At 35.2% G+C, this 23,831-nt stretch overlaps 1 long non-coding RNA gene across 1 annotated transcript; it reads left to right on the top strand.

Moving 5' to 3' along the window:
- Window positions 1–268: 268 nt before the first annotated feature.
- Window positions 269–21,484, top strand: LOC126961228 (uncharacterized). Its single transcript, XR_007728219.1, has 3 exons — window positions 269–400; window positions 998–1,074; window positions 21,424–21,484. It is a non-coding gene; the product is annotated as an uncharacterized LOC126961228 (long non-coding RNA).
- Window positions 21,485–23,831: the final 2,347 nt, after the last annotated feature.

Raw genomic sequence — 23,831 nt, 5'->3', positions numbered from 1 at the left:
TAAAACCTGCCATAAAACCGTGATATGGAGAAACAAAATTACCAAGAACCTCACTAAAAAGGAAAATCTGGCTTATTTACCCCAATGTAACTACTGAGGGCTTTAAACAACTTAAACTTCTCTGCAACAAATTTTGCGCAACCTATGCTTCCATCTGGCATTTCCTCTCCCTGGCCTGCGGAAGTGGCCCAGCCCCCAGAGCTTCTCAGGTTTCACCCCCAGGGTCCTGGGGCAGCACACGGTCCTCCCTGGCCCAGGCGCCCGGTGGCCAAGAGCCTGCCCGCGAGCTCAGCGCTGCTCAACGGTCTCTGTTCTTGGCTGTGCCTCCTGCGCTCTGGTTGAGCCATGTTCTTTCTCCTTGCCCTTCTCACTGAGCTTGGAAGGCTGCAAGCCCACGTAGGTAAGTCCCCGGGAGCCTCCCCTTTCTTCTTCGGCTTTAGAGCGGGCCTGGGCTCTTCCTGGGAGCAGTTTCTTGTTATTCTGGGACCCTCCCCCGCTCCCCTTTGGGATCTCAAGCAGGTGCTTCCGGTGTGTCAGGGACACCTTTCTACGCCAGGCCAGGGGAAGCAAGGTCCTTAACGGAGGAGCTGTTAGCGCTCTGCATCAGCGCCCATGGTCTCAGTGGCCCACACGCAGCGCGCCTTCTGGGATCTTCCCACTCTGTGAAGGATGGAGGTGGTGGACTACTAACTGCCTTCAGCGAATGCCTCAGAGTCCTGAGGAAGCAAGCCTCGCAGCGATTCTAAAAGGGAACCAGAGGGGCCTGTAGAACAGCAATGTCTACTTTTTTTTTTTTTCTTTTTTTGTGCCTTAGCCATTTTCAATGTGCTGTTAATTATGTAGTGAAATTTGTGGACTAGAAAGAGTGTGAGCACATGTAAAAACGTTTACTTAAAATTTTAGGCGCCACCATGCAGTCAGGATAAGAACCCATGCTTGACTGAGACGATTGTGGATGCAAAACAAAGACGAAAACAAGCACATTTCCTTACTGCAGGTTCTGAAGGAATATTTCTGCATGTCACAGTTCCAAGGAAGATTTTGTCAAATGACAGTGAAGTTTCAGAGAGGAAGGTAAATGATGAGGAATATTTATTCTATATTTAAAGTTTTATGGCAATTTTTATTTACCCTTATATTAAGTCAGATCATACGCAATTGTATTCATTGCCAAATCATAATATTTTGCCTGTGCTATTTGTCTCCTGCCATGTTTTGATCCTCTTCTCCCCCATTTCTGCTGCTTATTTCCCTGTCTTTTCTCTTCATCTCTTCCTAACACACTACTTGTCCACAATTTCCAAGAAATGTTCAGCAATCAAACTGGTAGGAAAAAGAAACCAATATAAAATATGCATGACCATGGTTTAGCCAACAAATTAACAAATTTTTTATTGTCCACTAAATGATGTAGAAATTGGTCATAAGCAAAATTTAGACATGGAAAATTTGATCCACAGGCATCAGTCTTAATAGCATGTAACCTACAAAGACTTTGTAAAAAGTGAAGAAAAAATAAGAATGCCACATTTGCCCTGTTATGATGAAAAATATTACAATAAGTAAAAATTAACTGGAAAAAGAAGTTGGAAAATTACTAACCTGCTAGATTAAAAAGTTATTAAACTGAAGGCCTTCAGTCTTGTATATTTGCTTCATTAAAATACCTGAAATCGACATAGTTAAAATGTTCTATTTTACAAACTGGAAGTTACAATATAGGGGTTTATATTTCTATGCAGTCAAAAGGTGCACAATATATGTCAACTCTGAAAATGTTTCAGGTTGAAAGAGTGATTTTAAAATTATGAGTAAGGAAAAGATTAATCCATTAATTCTATTTTGGCACACAATATTGGGACTTACCATGGCTATGTTCTACTAGTGAACAATTATAATAAATAAAATATATGTCAAATTGTGTTTAGGAATCACAGTAAAATGAATACTTTCCTTTAGAGAAGTTGGAAAGGATTTTCATTTATAAATCTTATCACATTATCCTCCTGAAGTGGAATTATTTATTATATATATTCATTTTAAAAGACAGAGGATTAAAAAATATTAATGGCATCAAATCTGTGTCAGCATGTAGAGTCTAATCTTTAATTTGTAACTCCAGTTCCACTACAGTAAGCTGCTTTCTGTTGAAAAGTTATTTGCATAAGTTATTTTCTGCCAACACAATGGCTCATGACTGTAATCCCATCCCAACCCTTTGAGATCCCAAGGTGGGAGGATCGCTTGAGCCCGGGAGTTTGAGGCCAGCTTGGGCAAGTTGGTGAGACCCTATCTCTAAGAGAATAACCTAACTGGGTGTGGTAGTGTGCGCCAGTAGTCCGAGGTGTTCTGGAGGCTGAGGCAGGAGTATCTCTTGAGCCCAGGGTTTGGAGGCTGCAGTCAGCTATGATTGTGTCACTGTACTCCAGCCTGGATAACAGAGCGAGACTTCATCTCTTAAAAACAAAAAAACAAACAAAAAGCCCCAACTATCTATCTATCTATCTATCTATCTATCTATCTATCTATCTATCTATCTATCTTTCTGTTTTTTTCCCCTGATTTACTACTATTGCATGTTGTCATTGTATAATCACTGTAAACTTCACATTTCTTACTACTTGTCAAGAAGCATATAGCAACACGCAGGGCTTGATGAAATAGTTTTACTATGAGAGACATGCAGTATTCAGTCCTTGTCTACACATTTGGTATTATTTATATGGAATTCTTGAAGTTATATTTTATTGTATATGGTATTCTCTTCATGTTTTAAAAACTTTATTGAGTTATAATTGATATAAAAATTGCACCTATCTAGTGTAGACATTTTGATGAGTTTGAGTATATGCATACACCCATGATATCATGACCGCAATCGATGTACTAAACATATCCATCACTTCCAAAAATGTCCTTGCATACTTTAATTTTGTATTTTGTGCTAAGAATGCTGAAGATGAGAATGATCCTCTTAACATATTTTCAAGTGCACAATGATGTATCGTTAACTATGGGTACTATGTTATACAGCATATCTCTAGAACGTATTCATCTTTCATTACTGGAACTTTGTATTCATTGAGCAACAATTCCCCATTTCTCTCTTTCCCCAGACCTGTGGCAACCACTATTCTATTCTCTGGTTTTATAATTTTGACTATTTTATTTATTTATTTGAGGTGGAGTTTCTCTCTGTTGCCCAGGCTGGAGTGCAATGGTGTGATCTTGGCTCACTGCAACCTCCACCTCCCAGGCTCAAGCAGTTCTTGTGCTTCAGCCTCCTGAGTAGCTGGGATTACAGGTGCGTGCCACCACACCTGGATACTTTCGTATTTTTTTTAGTAGAGATGGGGTTTCACCATGTTGGCCAAACTGGTCTTGAACTCCTAAACTCAAGTGTTCTGCCAGACTCAGCCTCCCCAAGTGTCGGCATTACAGGCGTTAGCCCACCTATTTTAGCTATTTTAGATTCCTCATATAAGTAAGTGGAATCATATAGTGTTTGTCATTCTGTGACCGTCTTATTTAACATAGCATAATGTCCTGTGGGTTCATTCATGTCTCAAATAGGATTTCCTTCTTTTTTAAAGCTAAATAGTGTTCCAATATGTTTATATGCTACATTTTCTTTATGAGTTAATGTCATTGAACTTTTGGGTTGCTTCCAAACCATGAATATTGTGAATAATGTTGGAATTAACATGGGGCTGCTGATATCTCTTCAAGGTCATGGCTTTAATTTTTTTTTGGATATGTAGCCAGATGTTGTATTACTGGATCATATGGTAGTTCTATTTTTAATTTTTTGTGGAGCCTCCATACTGGTTTTCATAATGGCTGCACCATTTTCCATTCCCACCAATAGTGTACAAGAATTCCAACTTCTCCACATCTTTGCCAGTGCTTGTTATCTTTTGCTTTTGTTTGTGGGTGTGGGTTTGTTTTTTTAAATAAAACCCATTATAATAGCTGTGAGGTGATATCTCATTGTGGTTTTGATCCTGCATTTTTCTGATGATTAATGATATTGAGTACTGTTCCTTATACCTGATGGTCATTTGTATGTTTTCTTTGGACAGAAGTTTATTCAGGTCCTTTGCCCATTGTTTAATCAGGTTATTTGTTTTGTTTTGTTTTTGGCTGTTGAGTTATAGAAGGTCCTTTTGACATTTTGGATATTAATTCTTTGTCATATAGATCTTTTGAAAATATATTCTTCTATTCCATAAAACAATGGCTTAAATTTTAGGATATTACAGGAACTATGAAGAAAGTTTCAAACCTTCTGTTTTATCTAAGTATACATATGGAAGCTGTAGTACCCATTGTTGGTTCAACACAGGGAAACAACTCTCCAGTTGGGGAGAGCTGACCTCAGTTAGGATGTGTTTGTTTCCTGCTATCAATGCCTTCTTGTCAAAGACCATTGTGAACACACCAGCAATTGAACAAATAAGAATTATTACACATTGCAGTGAGGGAGAATGCGCACCGTGGGGAGCCATGGAACATCTCTTTAGGAGGTTGTTAAAGCACTTATAAGACATTGGCGTGTTTTGGGAATTTGGGGGAAGTTTTAGGACGTGTGCCTTCGATCTGGTTTAGATATGGTCCGGAAGTAGGCATAATACTATGATTGTGTATCTTAGTAAGTCTTATCTAGGGCACAGGAAGACCAGAAGATTCCTAAATCTGTCATTAGTTAAGAAGCAGCAGCCATTCACACTAGCCCAATAAGGGCATATTCAATCTTTCTTTCTTCTTTTTTTTTTGACTTGGAAGGGCTTACATTTTGTTGGCGTTCACACATGATTATGAAGTAGTGTTGGTTTTGTCTTGATGCATAATTGTCTCACAGTGGTCCTGTATTACACTGATGTCCTTTTAAAGTGATTATATTCAACAGAAGAATTCCAAGGCTAGCTGATAGTACTAAGCCAACTCTTTAATGTTACTGGCTGCTCTCCCCTTTCTTATTCTTTATGTGATTAATTTATGTTAGGCGCATTATATCTTACTCAGACTATAGCCAGAAGCAAGCATTGGAATCATAAATGTCTGCACAAGACAAATATATATATATTTTGTAGTGAATTAAGTTGTCATGGTAAGGTTGAGAAGAACCATCTATGCAGAATATCTATTCCAAATGATTGTTGTTTATAGATATTAATATAAATAGAAAATATAAGAATATATGTAACTACATATTATGTATAAATTATGTATGATTGTGTATATTATGTATTTCAAGATGTATGTATATATTCCTTGACACGTATATTTTACACACACAAACATGTCAATGATTATGTACACACATGAAGAAATATATACAAATATATACACCAACATGTGTGTATGTATGTATATATTATTATTATTTTTTTTATTAATAATAAATAATTTTTAATTACAAATTTTGTAACATATGTTTAAAAATTTTACACTTTCATTTTAAGTACTCCTTGAGTCATATTCTACCCTTTTTTATTCATTTTTCAGTATTTTAAAATGAATACTATCATTCCTTTATGGCTCAAGTATTTTGGGAAGAGGACATTTTGCCTTTAATTTCCAGAATAAATTTTTTCTAGGTTTTCTTTTTTATACTAAAATAACATTTTACATTGATAAATAACACATATATCTCAATGAATTTTCACAAAGTAGACATGCCTCCAAAATTAGCACTCGATTCAAAAATAGAACATAAGGAGCAGTCACAAACTCTCTCCTGATTCCTTCTAGTTATTTTCCTGCTTATTTTGACTTATAATGTCCTTGCTTATTATTGTTCAAAATTGAAAGTTACAGGCATATCTTGGAGATATTGCAGGTTTGGTTCTGACTTACATTTGGTTCTAGACTAATGTAAGTCACACAAACTTTTTGGTATCCCAGTGCATACCAAAGTTTTGTTTACACTATACTATAGTTTATTAAGTGTGCAATAGTGCTATGGCTAAAAATAACAATGTATAAACCTTAATTTAAAATACTTTATTACTAAAAAATGATAACTATCATCTCAATTTTCAGTGAGTTGTAATCATTTCCCGATAGATGCCCTTGCCTGATGTTGATGGCTGCTGACTGATCAAGGTGGTGGTTGAAGGTTGGGGTGGCCGTGGCAATTTCTTAAAATAAGACAATGATGAAGTTTGCTGCGTTGGTTGACTCTTCCTTTCGTGAAAGATTTCTCTGTAGGATGCAATGCTGTTTGATAGCATTTTACTCACAGTAGAACTTATTTTAAAATTGGACTCAATCTTCTCCAATCCTGCCCCTGCTTTATCAACTAAGTTTATGTAATATTCTGAACTGGTCTTTTTTTTTTTTTTTTTTTTTTTTTGTAATTTTAACAGTATTCACAGCATCTTTACCAGGAGTAGATTCCATCTCAGGAAACCAACTTCTTTGCTCATCCATGAGAAGTAGCTCCTCATCCATTCAAGTTTTATTATGAGGTTGCAAAAATTCAGTCATATCTTCAGGCTCCACTCCTAATTCTAGTTCTCTTGCCATTTCGACCACATCTGTAGTTATTTTCTCCACTAAAGTCTTGAATCCCTCAAAGTCATTCATGAGGGCTGTAATTAACTCTTTCTGAGTTCCTGTTAGTGTTGATATCTTAACCTCTTCCCATGAATCGTGAATGGTCTAAATGACATGTAGAATGGTGAATTCTTTCCATACTGTTTTCAATAGACTTTGCCCAGGTCCAGTAGAGGAATCACTATTTGTGGCAGCTATATCCTTACAAAATGTATTTCTTAAGTAATAAGACTTTAAAGTCAAAATATCTCCTTGACTAGGCTGCAGAATGGATGCTGTGTTCGCAGGTAGGAAAACAGCATTAATTTCCTTGCACATCTCCATTAGAGCTCTTGGGTGACCAGGTACATTGTCAGTGAGCAGTAATATTTTGAAAGGAATCTTTTTTTCTGAGCAGTAGGTCTCAATGGTCAACTTCAAATATTTAGTAAACCATGTTATAAATAGTTATATTTTCATCCAGACTTTGTTGTTACATTTCTCATCACAGGCATAGTAGATTTAGCGTAATTCTTAAGGGCCCTAGCATTGTCAGAATGGTCACTGAGTGTTGGCTTCAATGTAAAGTCACTATCTGTGTAATAAGCATTAACAAGAGTCAGCCTGTCTTTTAAAGCAAGACATTAACATTGGGTTGAATGATAGTTCTGTTTTTACTTTTTTTGATGTTTGACCCAGCAATCTCACTAATGGGTATCTACCCAAAGGAATATAGATCATATAAAAAAGACACTTGCACTTGTATATTTATTGCAGCACTATTCACCATAACAAAGTCGTGGAACCAATCTAAATGTTCACTAACAGTTCACTGGACAAAGAAAATGTGGTATATATACACCATGGAATATTATGCAGCCATAAAAAGAACGAAATCATGTCTGTTGTAGCAACATGGAGGAACTGGAGGCCATTATCCTATGTGGAATAACCCAGAGGTGAAAAATAAAATGTTGCGTGTTCTCCCTTATAAGTAGCAGCTAAATAAATGGTACAGTTGGACATAAAACGATGAAGAAAATAGACTCTGGGGACTCCAAAATGGGGGATGGGGACAGAATACCTACTAGATACAATGTCCAATATTTGAGTGATGGGTACACTAGAAGCCCAACTCCCAGCATCATGCATTTAATTCCCATGTAACAATCAAGCATGTGTACCCCTGAATCTAAAATAACAATTTAAAAAATTCTATGCATGGATTTCCCCTCTCTAGCTGTGAAAGTCTCTAGCTGAGTCCTAGATGGCATATTCTAGTAAAAGGCTGTTTTATCTACATTGAAAATCTGTTGTTTAGTGGAGCAGTCTTCATCAATTATTTTAGCTAGATCTTACAGATCACTTATTTCAGCTTCTACATCAGGACTTGCTGCATCACCTTGCATTTTTGTTTCGGAGATATCTTCTTAAGTCTCACGAACCAACCTCTCTGTTAGCTTCACTTTCCTTCTTCACTTTCTTATCATTCTCAGTCTTCATAGAAATGAAGAAAGTTAGGACTTTTTTCCAGATTAAGCTTTGGCTTAAGGGAATGTTGTGGCTGGTTTGATTGTCTATCCAGACTGAGGAAACCTCCATATCAGCAATAGCTTGTTTGCTTTTATGTTATGGGGCCACTGATTTTTATTCTTGGGTAATGTTGCTAAAATGTCCATACTACCCAAAGCAATAGGCAGATTCAGTGCAATCCCTATCAAAATTCCAATGGCACTCTTCACAGAAATAGAAAATGCAATGCTAAATTTTGTATGGAAGCATGAAATAACCTTGAGTAGCCAAAGCAATACTGAGGAAAAAAGTTAGAGGCCTCATATTTCCTGATTTAAAATTGTATTTAAAAAACATAATATTCAAAACAGCATGGTACTGTCATAAAAAAAAAAAAGACATGTAGACCAATAGAACAGAACAGAGAGCCCAGAAATGAATCCAAACATATACAGTCAACAGATTTTCAACAAGTTCACCAAAAGGACACAATGGAGAAGGATAGTCTTTCCTTTCTGTCAGGTTTTGCTGCTCATATTTTGCAGTTCTGTTGTTTGGGGCATACCCATTTAGGATTATTACATCTTGCTGGATTGATACCCTTTATCATTAATGCCCTTCTCATTCTCTGATAAATATCTTTGTATTATCTGATACTAATATAACAATTTCTACTTTCCTTTGATTTATGTTTGCATGATAAGCTTTCTTCAATATTATTGCTTTCAGCCAGCCTAGGCAATTGTCTTTGATGTGAAATTATTTTTAACAGAATATAGCTTTGTCAATTTTTAAATCCACTCAATCTATAATTTCCCCTGTTCATACCATTTATATTTAATGTAACTATTGGTGTTACATCTACCAAGTAATTTTTTGTTTTGCTTTTAATTTTTATTTTCCTTTTTCATGCTTTTGTAGAAATTGCCAGAATAATATAGTATTTTATTGTGGTGGCGATTCAAGAATATATACTTATAGAGCTCTTTTAGTGGTTACTCTAGATATTACATTACATGTACATAACTTTTCAAAGCCTACTGTCATCATTTCACCATGTTAAGCAAAGTGTTTAAACCTTAATTTGTTTCTAAATGTATGTTGAGGAAATATTTAAGGCAATTATAAATGGGCTAAAGTAAAGGAACACAAAGAAATAAGTGTTATAATTTTTGCTTCAATCTTCAAATTAATTTGGAAAACTCAATATGAAAAGGTAAACTTTTGTAATTACCTGTACTTTCCCCTCTGTGTTTTTCTTCATTCTGGGTGTTTCAATCCTTCGTCTTTTATTTTTACCTTTTTGCTTAGAGAAATTTATTTAGTCATTCTCTTAGTATAGGTTTATATGAGACAAATGTTCTTAGTTTCCTGATCTGAGAATATCTTGATTATCTCTTCATTTTTGAAGGATATTTTTTAAACTGGATTTTCATAGAATTCTAGATGTATGAGTCTTTTTTCTCATCATACTTATGTTATGACATTTCCTTTGATCTTCAGGTTTTCTTATGAGAAATTTGCTGTCATTTGAATTGTTTTTTTTCCCCCTAATGCGTAAGTTGTCATTTCTCTCATTACTTTCAAGATTTTAAGAATTTCTTTTAGTTTTCAGAAATTGAGCTATGATGCATTTTGGTGTGAAGTTTTTTTTTTTTTTTTTTTATAGTTTCAATAGTTTCTAGCTTCTTAAATGAATAGGTTTATGATTTTATCAAATTTGGTAAATTTTCATCCACTATTTCTTGTGAATACCTTTTCAACTCTAGCCTCCATCTGTATCTGGGATTCTAATGACACAACCGATATAATTTTTGTTATAGTACCTTAGGTCCCTGAAGCTCTGTACATTTTTGGTCATTGCCTCTCTACATTTTTTGTAAGTTTCCTCAATTTTCAGGTTGGGTAATTTCTATTTTTCTGTCTCCCATTTCAATATTTTCTCCCCTAACCCCATTCTGTGGTTGAGCCTTTCCACTTAGATTTTTATTTTGGTAGCTTTGCTTTCATGTGTTATTCATTATATGTCACTGGAATCCTCAATAGGTGAGCACAGGGCTGACTTTCACTGCCATGGAGGGTGGTGCCTCATCACTACAAGGAGGGACTGCAATCTCAGCTCTGCGCTGGACCCTGTTGACACTGTGCCTGTTGGTAGTTCCAGGTTGCTATCTTCTCAAAACCATTTACAATGCATAGAAGTCAAAAGAAAACCAGTGAACTAACTTTTTATTTTTTATTTTGTTTTTAAAAAATATTTATTTATTTATTTGTTTGTTTGTTTATTTTGAGACGGAGATTCACACTGACTGGATTCACTCCAGGAGATTCACTCTGGAGATTCACTCCAGGCTGGAGTACAGTGGCATGATCTTGGCTCACTGCAACCTCTGCCTCAGAGGTTTCAAGCGATTCTCCTGCCTCAGCCTCCCAAGTAGCTGGGATTACAGGTGCATACCACCACACTCGGCTAATTTTTTTGTATTTTTAGTGGAGATGGGGTTTCACCATGTTGGCCAGGCTGGTTTCAAACTCCTGACCTCAAGTGATCCATCCACTTCGGCCTCCCAAAGTGCTGGGATTACAGGCGTGAGCCACCAGGCCCAGCCTGAACTAGTCATCACTCAAGTCCTTATGTCACTGGTTAGTCTACCTTCTTGTTTCCATTTCTCCAAAATTTTTTATTTTTATTTTTCTGTTATATTTCCAGGATTTCTTAGCTTTAAGAGGGAAGAACTTGGAAGAATGAGGCTATTCCATTTTGGCTGGAACTTGGCTGGAATCTGATCTTATTCATTTTTAATTTCAAAAATTTCTAAAATAAACTTTTTTTTTTTTTTTTTTTTTTTTTTTTTTTTTTTTTTTTAGAGCAGTATTAACTTCAGAGAAAAGATGAGAAGAAAGTACAGAATCTTTCAATTTACCACTGTCCTTATGGATGCACAGCCTCGCTGACTATCAGGTCTCACATGTTTGTTTCAATTAATGAATCTATATTGACACATCATCACTCAAATTTTCATAGTGTACCTTAGGGTTCGCTTCTAGTGCTGTGTGCCATGTGGGTTTGAACAAATGTGTAATGACAAATACCCACTAATAGTATCATACAGAATAGGTTCACTGTTCTAAAATTCCTTTGTGCTCTACCTAATCATCCCTCCCCACCAACCAAATCCTTGACATTTACTTATTCTTTTACAGTCTCTATAGTTTTGCCTTTTCCAGAGTGTGTTATAATTGGAATCTTGAAGTATGTAGCCTTTTCAGATGGCTTTTCTTCCCATTTAGTATGTGTTTAGGATTCCTTTATGTCTTTTAATGGTTTGATAGCTCATTTCTTTCTATCACTGAATAATAATCTATTGTCTGGCTGTACCACAGTTTATTTAGCCATTTACCTACTGAAGAATGTGTTGGCTGCTTCTAAGATTTGGCAGCTATGAATTAAGCTGCCATAAATATTTCTACATAGGTACTTGTATGGACATAAGTTTTCAGCTCTTTTCAGCAAATACCAAGGAACACAATTGCTGGATTATATGGTAAGAGTATGTGTAGTATTGTAAGCAACTGCCAGCTTATCCTCCAAAGTTGATCTATTATTTTGCATTTCTACCAACGAGGAATAAGAGTTCCTGTGGCTCCTCATCTTTACTTCAATTGCGGTTGTCAGTGTTTGGGTTTTGACTATTCAAATCACTGTGTAATAGTATTTTATTTTTAATTTGCAATTCCTTAATAATATATAAGGGTTAATTTTTTTAGAGCAGTATTAGGTTCAGAGAAAAGATGAGAAGAAAGTACAGAATTTTTCAATATGCCACTGTCCTTATGGATGCACGGCCTCCCTATCAGGTCTCATGTTTGTTTGACATATGTCTTATTTGCTTGACATATATCTTATTAGATGAGATGTCTGTTTAGGTTTTTGTTTCTTTTTAAAGTCTGGTTGTTCATTTTATTATTGTTGAGTTTTAGGAGTTGTTTACATATTTTGGTCCTTTATCATATAGGCCTTTTGCAAATATTTTCTTTTAATCTGTGGTTTATCTCTTCATACACTTGACAATGTCTTTCACAGAGAAGAAATTTTTAGTTTAATTAAATCCAGTTTATCAATTATTTATTCACGGATCATGCCTCTGGGGCTCTACTAAAAAGTCACTGCCATAGCTAAGGTCACTTAGATTTTCTCCTATGTTCTCTTCAAGTAGTTTTATAGTTACGTATTTTACATTTTGGTCTATTATTAATTTTAAGTCAATTTTGGTGAACTATTATGTTCTGTGTCTAGATTTATTTTTTTTTATGTTTGGATATCCAGTTGTCCCAACACCATTCATTGAAAAGACTATCTTTACTTCATTGTATTTCCTATGCAATTTTGTCAAAGGTAGTTTATTTATATAGATCAATTTCTGTGCTCTTTATTGTGTTCCATTATTCTATTTGTTTACCCTTTAGCCAATACCACATTCTCCTAATTACTGTAGCTTTATAGTTCAGTCTTGACATCGGGTAGTGTCAGTCCTCCAACTTTGTATTTCTCTTTTAGTATTGTGTTGTGTTGCCTATTCTTGGTCTTTTGCCTGTCCATATAAACTATAGAATTTGTTTGTCGATATTTGCAAAATAACTAAGTGGGATTTTGATGGGAACTATCTTGAATCCATCTTGAATCTATTAATCAAGTTGGAAATAACTGATGTCTTAATGATATTTAGTGTTGCTATCCATAACATGGAATAGTTCACTTAGTTCTTAATTTTTTTTCATCAATTTTGTAGTTTTTCTCACATAGATCTTGTATATATTTTTGCTAGATTTGTATCTAGCAAATCTATCTAGCAAATCTATCTATTTTGAGTTTTGGATGCTAATGTAAATGTCATTGTTTTTACTTCACATTCCCTTCCTTCATTGCTGGTATGTAGAAAAGCAATTGACTTTTGTATGTTTACCTTCTATCCTGCGACCTTGCTATAATTGTATTTTAGTTCCAGAGGGGTTACTCATCAATTCTCTCAGAATTTCTACATAGACAATCTTTTTATCTATGAACAAAGACAGTTTCATTTCTTTTTATCCCAATCGACTATACCTTTTCTTATTGCATTGGCTAGGACTGGTAGTGTGATGTTGAAAGGAGTGGCTATCTGTGCGTTGTTCCTGATCATAGCATGAAAAGGTCTAGTTTTTCAAAACCTATGTATGATGTTAGCCCTAGATTTTTTTAAAATAGATATTCATTATCAAGGTGAGAATGTGGCCTGCTATTCTTAGTTTGCTGAAAATTTTTATCGTCATCATTATTATTACTCAAAGTGGGTGTTGGCCAGGCACGGTGACTCATGCCTATAATCCTAGCACTTTGGGAGGCCGAGGTGGGTGAATCACCTGAGGTTAGGAGTTCGAGACCAGCCTGGCCCACATGGCAAAACCTAGTCTCTACCAAATATATGAAAATTAGCAGGATGTGGTGGTACATGCCCGTGATCCCAGCTACTCGGGAGTCTGAGGAAGGAGAATCACCTGAACCTAAGCTGAGATCACACCACTGCACTCCAGGCTGGGCAGCAGAGCAAGACTCCATCTCAAAAAAAGAAAAAAAAAAAAAAAGAAATGGGTGTTGGATTTTTTTCTTTTTTCTTTGTTTTTTTTTTGAGACAGAGTCTTGGTCTCTCACCCAGGCTGGAGTGCCGTGGCGTGATTCTAGCTCACTGCAACTGCCGCCTCCTGGGTTCAAGCGATTCTCCTGCCTCAGCCTCCTGAGTAGCTGGGATCACAGGCACCCACCACCATACCCGGCTAATTTTGTATTTTTAGTACAGACGGGGTTTTGCCATGTTGGCCATGCTGGTCTCAAACGCCTGACCTCTGGTTATCCACCCACCTCAGCCTCCCAAAGTGCTAGAATTATGTGTGTGAGCCACTAAGCCGGGCCGGATTTTTTCAAATGCCTTTTCCACATCTATTGAAATGATCTTGTGATTCTTTTCCTTTAGACAATGTGATGATTACATCAATTGATTTTCAAGTGTTGAGTTACCTTTGCACACCTAGGATAAATTTCACTTGGTTGTAATGTATAAAAAATAAAATAATTTGTATAAAATATGTAAATAGTTTGTATAAAGTAATGTATCAAAATAATTATTTTTATACATTGTTGAATAAGATTTGCTAATATTTTGTTGAGGATTTTTCATCTAGCTTTATAGAAAAAGAAGTATTCCCTGTGCTTCTATCTCTTGAAAGAGATTGTAGAAAATTAATATAAATTATTTCTTAAATGTTTAGTAGAATTTACCAGTGAATCCATCTGGGCCCGGTGCTTCCTGTTGTAGGAGGTTATCGATTCAATGTCTTTAATAGATGTATTTCAATGGCTTTATATATGTATATACACACACATCCATTTATTTATGTCTTTGTTAATTTCACTAATCATTTTCTGAAGCTTTCTAGACGCAGATATTACTCATATATTTTACAACTTTTAAAAAATATTTCATGTTTTTGATGCTTGTGTAAATTCCATTTTTATTGCATATTCCTGTTATCCATTGTTGTTATGTAGAACTAAATTAAATTTTAAATATTGAGCTTCCATCTTCATGTTGTCAAATTCACCCATTAATTCTAGTAGCTTTTTTCATATATTACTTAGAATTTTTTCTGTGTATTATCACGTGTTTTGAAGATTTAAAAAATTTGTTTTTTTTTTTCTTAATTCTGCCTACCAGTTATTCCTTTTCCTTGTGGTACTGCACTGACTAGAACCTGCAGTACAATATTCAATAAAAAGTGTGAAATAAATTGTCAATAAATATTTATTTCTTGAGATTTCAGAGAGGATGCATTCAATTATTCACCATTAAGTCTGACGTTATCTGTAGATTTTGTTCAATGCCTTTTAATAATTTAAGAAAGTTTTCATCTGTTCTTGGTTATTTCTTGCTAATAAAAATATTTACATTTGTAAATTTTTAAAAGCACTGTTAAAGAAAGGTCTGTAAAGTTTCTTTTAATCACTTTTTATTTTTCTACAGGCCACAAAGTTTTATAGGTTATGACTTTATCATTATTTGTTTAAAATTATTTCTAAATTCTTAGAATTGCTTCTTTGACTGAGGGAATATTTAGAAGTGAGTTATTTAATATCTAAAAACTTGAGAAATTGTCTAGATATTTCTGATACTGATTTATATTTTAATTTTATTGGATCCAAATAACTTGCTTTCAGTGACTTAAATATTTTTAGAGAATTGAGGCTTGGCCTAAAATAAGGTATATCTTAATCATTGTTCTTTGTGGATTTCAAAAATGTGTTTATTTCATCTTGGTGGATTGCATGGTATAACTGTAAATTATTTCAAGTTGATGGATAGTGTTTAATCTTCTGTGTTCTTGCTAATTTTCTGTCACTAATACTATTTCTGTGGATAACTGCTCTCAGTTTGAGAAACAGTTCTTGACTTGCTAATGAGACTTAATAAGACTGAATGCTTAATCAGGGCACCAGGTTACCCTGGGACCTGAGCTGCCCATGAGTAACTGGGTGCTATCTGACCTATGAAGCTTATGGTGGCGAATGCACAACAGGATTTCACCATCAGATGGAAGCTGTGTAAACATGACTGGGCTTTTGAATGTGCCTGAAGGCAGTATTAAGTTACATGATGAAGTGGCCCAAATGCCCACAGTCTCAATTCCTATTTATATTAGTTCGTTCTCACACTGCTATAAAGAAATCACTGAGACTGGGTAAGTTTTAAAGAAAAGAGGTTTAATTGGCTCACAGTTGGGCAGGTTGTACAGGAAGCATGGCTGGGGAGGCCTCAGGAAACATTCGATCATGGTGGAAGGGGAAGGGGAAGTAGGCATGCTTTACATGGCAGGAGCAGGAGGAAGAGAGAGGAGGAGGAGATGCTGCTCACTTTTAAACAACCAAATCTCACGATAACTATCACAAGAACAGCACTGAAAGGGAAATCTGCCTTTCTGATCTAATCACCTCCCACCAGGCCCCACCTCCAATTTGATACGAGATTTGAGTGGGGACACAGACGCAAACCGCATCGCTGCTGCACTATCTTCTGTCTTCCAGCCCAAATGTGGCAGGGGCCAAGTGGTGGCACTTTGCTCTCAGTAAAGTGTTTAAATCTCCATTTATAGTTAATTGTTTCCTCCACATTTCAGTTTTTCATGCATTTTACAGCTTTATGCACATTTGGATTTATATTGCCTTCTTGATGAATTGACACTTTTATCATTATGAAATGTTTCTGCTTATTCCTAATATTATTTCTTATTATCGTGGTTTGCCTTCTTAGTTTTTAATGTACACATTTAGTTTATTTATGATTAGCATTTGGATGATATATTTCTCTTTGTTCTCTTAATCAACCCATGTCTCTGTGGGCATATAATTGGGTCTTGGTTTTCTATCCAATCTCACATTATCTGTCTTTTAGAAAAATGTACTGTACAATAGCATACATAAGATAAAATTTACCACCATAACTATTTTTAAGTATACAATTCAATGCTATTAATTAAATTCACAATGTTACGCAACAAATCTCTAGAATTGTTTTATATTGGAAAACTGAATCTGTATACCCATTAAATACTAATTTCCTTGATGGCCTTCCCCAGCCCTTTCCAACCATCTTTCCACTTTTTGTTTCCGTGCTTTTGACTACATTAGATATTTTATATGAGTGCAAACATACATGATTTATTTCATGTCTGGCTTATTTCAGTTAGCATAGTGTCCTCAAGATTCAACCTTGTTTTAGCATGTAATAGCGTTTCCTTCTTTTTTAATGCTGCATAATATTCTATTGCATATTCCACATTTTATTCATCTATTCACCCAGATGGGCATTAGGGTTGCTTCCACCTCTTGGCTATTGTTAATTATGATACAAAGAATATTGGTGTGCAGATAACCTCTTCAAGATTCTGCTTTGAATTGTTTTGGATGCATACCCAACAGTGGGGTTTTTAAATCATATAATAATTCTGTATTTTATATTATTCTATTTTTATGTGATTTTTTGTATGAACCTCTCTACTATTTTTTGTAATGGTTGCATCATTTTAAATTTCCACCAAACAAGGATTCCAGTTACTCCAGGTACACGCCAACATTTGCTGTTTCTTATTCTTTTGATAGAAGCCATTCTATAGTGTTTAAGGTTTTGATTTGCATTACTCTTATGATTCTACAGCTGACCATGTCTCATGTAATAGACTGGAAGTCACAGTTCCACCTTTACTGGAACTGCCCTGAATCCAGATGAGAACTTTAGGGTAATTTCTGCCATACTCTTGTGTGCTTTCTTGACCTTCAATCTCTTGCAAAATCCCTCTTCTGTTCTAAGATTTTAAAAATATACCTGTTATTTTCCATCTGTATATCTTCTTTGGTAAGATTCGAAAATTTTGTTCATTTTTAAACTGAGTTGTTTCTTATTTTTGAGTTTCAAAAGCTTTTTATATACTCTAGTTAAGTCTTTTATAAGATGTGTGATTTGCAAATATTTTTCCCTGTCTATAGCTTTTTTTTCATTCTTTTAACAATGTCTTTCTTTGAGCTAATTTTTTTCACTTAAATGAAGTCCAACTTATTATTTTTCTCCTGTATGGATTATGCTTTTGCTCTCATATCTAAAAACTCATCACCAACACCAGGAATACAGAGGTTTTTCTCCTGTGTTTCATTTTAGATATTTTGTGGTTTTATGTATTACCTTTAAGTCTATGATTTCTTTCCACAGTTGTGCAAGGTGTGATGTCTGTATTGAGATTCATCTTTTTGCCTACGGACAAATTGTTCTATCACCATCAATTGAAATGACGACCATTTCTTATGAAATGACGACCCTTTCTCCATTGAATTGCTGTTGAATCTTTTTCAAAAATCAGCTGAAGGTCTATTTCTGGGCTCTCTTTTCTGTTTCATTTGTCTGTATGTCCATTTTGTTTTGCCAATATCATTCTATCTTCTTTATGGTAGCTTTAGAGGGAAATCTTTAAATTAGATAAGGCAATTTCTCCATCTTGGTTCTTTGTTCTCAAAATTTTCATGGGTATTTTATGTCCCTCACCACAGACATACGTTATTTTATTGTGCTTTACTGAATTGCAGTTCACACCTGTGCCAAGCAAGTTACCTGTGCCACTTGTACAACAGCAAGTGCTCGTTTTGTATCTGCGTTTGCATTTTTTAGCAATAAAGCGTTTTTTAAACTAAGGTTGAATATTTTTAGACATAATTTGCTTTACATATTCAATGAACTATAATATAGTGTAAACGTAACTTTTATATGCACTGGGAAACCAAAAAATATATATCACTTGCTTCACTGAAATATTTGCTTTATTGCAATGGTTTGGAAATAAGCCTGCAGCATCTCTGAGGTCTGTGTTTTAAAATCTTTATATGACCCTTGATGAGCACATTAAATGATAATACTTATGTGTTCAATTTTGAAGTAGTAGTTTTTAACTATTAATATTTCTTTCACTTTGTTATCTTTATTTTTGCCTTCTTAAATTCTTACTAGTTGATATTGGAAGTCCTGGAAATAGCTTCTCTGTTTCTTATTTATTCTTTCAGATCTTCCACTTTTAAAACACTTTTGTGTTTAATTCACAGAAACTTTCTTAGCTTTGATGTTCAACCTCACTAATTAATCCTTCAGATATAGCCAGACTCTTATTCAGGATAATGATTTACTTAAGAATCAACAGTTATATGATCATTTATATGATCTATAATTGATTCATTTTATACAATTTTCTGTCTTTTCTTCACTAAGAACTCTCTGCTCTTCACCACGCGCTAGCATTGTCACACAGTGGTAAAGCACATTGCTTCTCTCCTGGGCTTTTACACTCATTCAGTGTGTCATCTTTGGAGAGTTACTCAATCTCTTTTTCTTGAAATGAAAAATAACTTTTCTGAGGATAAAAATGTTACAAAAAACATACAAAATGCTTTGGACAATGCTAGGCATTTGATAAGCCCTCATTAAGCATTAGAAAATTATAGAATTAGTTTCTTATTACACTCAATCCCTACTCCTTGTAATACCTATTTTTATTTTTCTAAAGATATTAAATATACTTATATTAAGGTCCTGTTTTATTCACACATCATGCGGTTTGTATATGTGTTCTCTCCAAATCTCATGTTGAAACGTGGTCCTCAGTGTTGGAGGTGAGGTGTGGTGGGAGATGTTTGGGTGATGGGGTGGATCCCTCATGGCTTGGTGCTGTCCTTGCAATGGTGAGTGAGTTCTCCTGAGATCTGGTCATATAAAAGTGTGTGGCACTTCCCCCTGACCCCCACTCTCCTTCTTGCTTTTGCTTTCACCATGTGCAAGTTCCTGCTTCACCTTCTGCCATGAGTTTAAAAAAAACTCCCTAGGCCTAGCCAGAAGCAAAGCAGATGCTGGTCCCATGCTTGCAGAGCCTGCAGAACGATGGGCCAACTAAACCTCTTTTTTAAATAAATTACCCAGTCTCAGGTAGTTCTTTATAGGAACACGAGAACAGCCTAATACAACACATTATGTTCATAGTTTTCTCAGGAGTAATTTGAGAAATCACTCCTTTTATTTGTTGAATTCGTTATTGTCCCTTCTTGGTGTAGATACCTCGGAAGTTAGATTTATTATTATTATTATTATTATTATACTTTAAGTTCTAGGGTACATGTGTATAACGTGCAGGTTTGTTACATATGTATACTTGTGCCATTCTTAGCAAACTATCACAAGAACAGAAAACCAAACACCGCATGTTATCACTCATAGGTGGGAACTGAACAATGAGATCACCTGGACTCGGGAAGGGGAACATCACACACCAGGGCCTATCATGGGGGGGCGGGGGAGGGATTGCATTGGGAGTTATACCTGATGTAAATGACGAGTTGATGGGTGCTGACGAGTTGATGGAAGTTAGATTTTTATTGTGGACTTGCCATCGGAGTGGAGATTGTGTCAGACCTTTTGTTATCTCTGTTTTGCATTCAATCTGGAAGAATGCATTGAATTTACCGTAGTAGCTTACGTTAGTTTCAGGGGAATAATGGGATGAGATTTGCCTCCAGTCTGGGTGATGAGCAGATAGCCTTCTGAGCCTGTGTGCTCCGTTTCTTTCTGCCATTTCCAGTCATAGGCAGTATTGCCCTGTTTCTTTCTACCCAGTTCACAGACTGTTCCAGCTTAAAATCAGAGATCTCTCTTGGCATTGGTTTGCCTTGGGAGAGAAATGGTGGGTTTAGTAGGATAGACCTCTGGCTGCATCTGTAGACATAGGCCAGTTACGGTCCCTGTAGAATTTCATGGCATCACCTGCTGTTTCTGGATGCTGTCACAATAAGATCATGAGCATTGTTAGTACCCAATTTGTGATAGTTTAGAACTCTTATCCCTGGAGGTGTGGTCTTCCTCACTGGCTTCTTGTCTGCTTTCAGTCTCTTAGCTCTTTTTCCTCAGTTTTACATGTTGAGAGAGAAATGCTAAATGTCTCTGAATAGGTATGACTGCATATATGTATGTATAAAAAATTTATTAGTGCTTCATTATATTTTGTGTGGCATGTAAGCCTACAATCATGTCTAATTTATCTTGACTAAAAATGCATGCTTTTTTCTAAATAGAAGCAATTAATATAGTGTTCATAATGCTAAAGTTTTATATATATATATATGTACACTAAAATGTACTCTTCATTTTTATTTTATTTCATTTTATTTTTATTTACATAGGTTTTTGGGGAGCAGGTGGTATTTGGTTACATGAGTAAGTTCTTTAGTGGTGATTTGTGAGATTTTGATGCACCCATCACCCAAGCAGCATACACTGAACCAAATTAATAGCCTTTTGTCCTTCACTTCCTTCCTACCCTTTTCCCCTGAGTCCCCAAATTCCATTGTGTCATTCTTACGCCTTTGCATCCATAGCTTAGCTCCCACTTATGAGTGAGAACATACGATGTTTGGTTTTCCATTCCTGAGTTACTTCACTTAGAATAATATAACTTACCCAGGTCACTGCAAACACCATTAATTCCTTTCTTTTTATGGCTGAGTAGTATTCCATCATGTATATATACCAGTTTCTCTTCACTTTTGTTTTAAAAAGTCACCCCTGCACATTAAATTGGTCACATTGTTCCTGAATTTATTAAGATACTAAACTCTTACTATTTAGGATAATAAATTCTAAAGACGATTTTCATTTTTAATGGATAGAGTGACTCATTTTTATTAACTTGGGTGAATATTGTTTTATTTTATATATTTCTGATTTCCTTCATCATCTTTACTGATGTGTTTTATTTTAGATGATTTACATCATTACAATTGATGGACAACCTTTCACTCTACATCTCAGAAAACAGTAAGATGTGATTTTTTTTTTCATTAAGGAAAAGGGAAAATCTTTAAGTTTAGATTTTACAGCCTTAAAGTTTTTGTGCAGTATTTAAATTCAGGAATGCTGTATAAAGTAGACTTGTTTTATCGGTTGACTTCCCAATTTAGGATTCACTAGGTCTTGAATATCAGATCTGTAGAGCTCTTTCATTTTAATTTTCACTTGGTATTTTCAAATTATGAAATAAATTACATACTTGTAAAATCTCTGGTTGCATGTAAGCCATTGAACCCAAGAACTGCAAGTTATATAGTAAGTATATCTGGTGTGAAGTCAAATATAGTTACACGTCAAGTGATTATTGGTGGGAAATTCAACTAGTAACACAGTTTTTATGATGTGCTAATTACATGTGTGTTTATTTTTAATAAGTTTATACAAGCTACTTTACATGTAAAATTCTCTAAAGTATAAAATTCAATAATTTTGTGACTTTATGCACTGTTGCCACCATCAAATATAAATCAGTTTTGGAACATTCTTTCCCCACGTAAGAGCCCTCATGTTTTTTCAGTTAGTCTTTGTTCTCAGTCACAACTCTAGGCAACAATCTACTGTTTGTATCTTGATTTATATTTTCTCAAAATTTTATAAAGATAAGTTAAGTAGCCTCTTCTCTGTCTGCATCTTCAAACATATATATTTATAGCAACTGTCCCTTGTCTGCCTGCTTCCTTGTAATTGAACAAGGCTAGACGAAATTATTCTTACTTAATTCATGACTACGCTACTTAAATCACATTTACTTTTCTTCCTGTACAACTGCACAGAAGTGTTTTCTGATAGAATCATCAGTGGTCCTCATGTTTTTGAATGCCCTGTTTGTGTTTTAGTTTGAATTTTTCTTAACCAGTTGGCAGCATTGATCATAGTTGACCGGTGTCTCCTCCATAAAATACTGTCTCCATTTGGCTTCCAGAATACCACAGACTCCTGGTCCTGATTTTACCCATTGTGGGTACTTCAGTGCTCTCTCTCTCTCTCTGTCTCTCCTTTCTCTATCTTTTTTTTTTTTTTTTAAATTCTTTCTCATCTCTCAAATCTTAAAGGACTCCATGGTACTATTTCTGCATTCTGTTTTTTTATTTTTCTCTAGCTATATTCAATCACCTGGTTGTCTAATTCTTGTGACTTTAAATGCCATCCACATATTGGTTGCTCCCAAATTAACATCTCTACCTTATTCCTCTTCAATAAACGCCATATTCACTTACCTGAGTACTTAGTTGATAACCAAGTATTTACTAGGATCCTCATAGGTAACATGTCCAAGTGGAATTCTGACTTCCTTCTCAAATTTGTCTTTCCCACAGTCATGTCAGGAATTGGCAAATATATCAGTTTTTCAGGAAAAAAAAAAACATTTAAAAAGTCGGAGTCATACTTGACATCTTTGTGTCATTTTCCCCTATTTCCAGTGGATTATAAACCCATATATTCAAAATATATCTGTATCTATATCTAAGCTCTACAAAATATATCCAGAATTAGACCTCCCCCATTGATGCTATCTTAGTTCAAAGCACCGTCATATCTTACATCTAAATGGTTTCCCTGCTTCTTCTGCTTATTTGTCCTGCAGATTCTTCTCAACACAGCACTGATTTTATTAAAACATTGGTCTGATGCTGTCTTTATCTGCTGAAACCCTCCAATGCTTCTCACCTCTGTTACACCTTCTCTTACTATAGTCTGTCTTTATTACTCCACACTCCAGTCATATTGCCCCCTAGTTGTTCCTTGTTTGTACGAAGCATATTTCTGCTTGAGCGTCCTTGCGTTTTCTATTAATTCTGTCTAGAATAACACTTCTGTGAAAATCCATGTGGTTTATTCCTCAGGTATTTAATCATCTATTCAGAGAGATTTTCCATGCCATCTTATCTACATTTTGTAACCACCCTCCCCAGACCTTATCTATTATCATCTAATTACTAATACTGTGTGCCCCTGGCTGTCACAAAGACTAAGGCTTGTTGTCTCTTGTTTATTGCTGAATCCCAGCACCTACCTGAGGGTCTGTCAGATAGTGAACACTCAGTACAATTGTTGAACGTCATCATACACAGCCATACGCACATATATCTGGTGCAGAGGAGTCCCAGAGTCTGTCCCAGTGCTGAGAAAGTCTAAACTCCTTGATTCACCACTTCTGTGAATTTCAAGTGTTATACCTCACTAGAGTCACTCTAATTAAATCATGCAATTATATAAAGCTAATTAAATCATGTTATATAAAATGTAATATTTGTTTTTAACATTTATATTAAAATTATGACTCAAATTTTTTTATTATTTCTTGCTTTTTTTAGATCA

The sequence above is a fragment of the Macaca thibetana genome, chromosome 8 (assembly GCF_024542745.1).
Source record: "Macaca thibetana thibetana isolate TM-01 chromosome 8, ASM2454274v1, whole genome shotgun sequence".
Taxonomy (NCBI): domain Eukaryota; kingdom Metazoa; phylum Chordata; class Mammalia; order Primates; family Cercopithecidae; genus Macaca; species Macaca thibetana.
The sequence above is the reverse complement of the archived record's forward strand: the minus strand, read 5'-3'. Positions and strand labels throughout refer to the sequence as shown.